Source organism: Nematolebias whitei, chromosome 6 (assembly GCF_014905685.2).
Source record: "Nematolebias whitei isolate Nwh7 chromosome 6, NemWhi1, whole genome shotgun sequence".
NCBI lineage: Eukaryota > Metazoa > Chordata > Actinopteri > Cyprinodontiformes > Rivulidae > Nematolebias > Nematolebias whitei.
In genome coordinates, this window is record NC_056503.1 from 4935782 (window position 1) to 4937502 (window position 1721).

The following is a 1721-nucleotide window of genomic DNA, read 5'->3' on the forward strand; positions in this document are numbered from 1 at the left end:
GACCTGTGGCTCTGCAGCAGACGACGGAGAGACCTGTGGCTCTGCAGCAGATGACTGAGAGACCTGTGGTGCGGCGGCGGCAGGAACTGACTCTTCTGAGGCGACAGGAGCAGGTGCACCAGCGGCGAAGGTGATGGGTGCAGGAGTCAGAGGAGCAGTGGAGAGTTCAGAGACGGTGGTGACAAAAGGTGCAGGATGACTTTTGGGTTCAGAATGAGTATTAGTGACCCTGGGTGTGCTGAGAGTCCTAATTTCTATTAATAACTGATTATACTCAGGGAGCTGAACGAGACCGGGCCATGAAACTAAAAACTTCTCCATCAGGGAAAATATGACTACTGAACAGCCCGGGTTATTTTTAGCATTAATAAATTAATCAAGTAAAGTCTGGTTTATCATTGCAAGATCCTGGGGTGAATATGTGACTGACAGACAAGTGTCTTTAAGTGAGGGTGTGGTGTTAGGTGTCGCCCCCACCGGAAACCTGGGAGGTGGGGCGGCGGAACACGCCCCCACAGACTCACTGGGAGTATGCACCGGAGGTACGGTCAGGCCGGGTTGGACAGCCGTGGCGCGGTGTGACGGAGAGAGGCCGGACTCCGCCCCCACCAGGAGCCTGGAGGGTGAGGCCACGGAATCCGCCCCTGTGACAACAAGTGGACCGGACTCGCCGAACTGAACAGGAGTGGACCGGAGCTCCCGCGGGACGTCGGACCTCGCCCCCACCGGAAACCTGAGAGGTGAGGCGGCGGACCCGGCTCCCACAGAAACACCAGAACCAACTCTAAAATTCTGCTCAGTCGACGAGACCGGGCGGTCGCCGCGGACTGCCCCCGGGACCGCTTTCTACCTCCCCTGCGACGGCGGGAGAGTCGGGGGACGGGGACAAAACAGAACTCCTCCTCGATCTCTTCGTCCTCTCCCGACGTCCATCCCGAGTAGCCGGGCGAGGCGGACTCAGAAACAGGGGTCTGGTGGCTTCCCCGGTGCCGAGCCCTGTCCTCCTCGAGGACCAGGAGTGGTGAAGACAGGATTTCCACCTCCTGGTCATAACGTCCTTGTGGGCGGACGGGCCTAGTCCAGAACCCGCCGCACAGGATTGTGGACTTGCTCATCTCAGGAGGCTCGGAAGAGAAAAAGAAAAAAGGTAAGCTGCCGAGAGAACCCTGCCCGCTGGGTTCTGATGTGTGGTCGCATCGTAATGTCAGGATTTGGTGGTCAGGGACGAACCCAGTTGTGCAGACAGGACTCAACTCGGCAGATTACAAAAATAAATATTTTAATGATGAATAAGGAACAAAATAAACAGCTGACGTGGCAGAAAAACTTACGTGAAAACAGAAGGCTCAGAGGGAAACTCAGGAAGGACTCAGGAAGCTAAGGGGAGACTTAGGAGAATGCAGGAGAACACAGAGACCCAACGAATACGACGCAACAAGAAACAAGACTGAACAGACGGCTTATATACAGAGACAAGACGAGACAAGGGTGGCACCAATTAAACTGAAGAGGAAACACTAGGGAAACACAGACACAAACAAACAGAGCCAGCAAATGGTACCATCCTTACACTACCGTTAACTTGCGCTCCCTCGTCTGCTAAACGTCCCCACTCCGGCTGCTAGATCGGGCGAGGCACGAGGTGAAACTTTGGGTGTGGTACAAGGATCGGAGGTAGTTAACAGTCTGGGTGAATCATCTCAACACAGCCTTAAAACTAA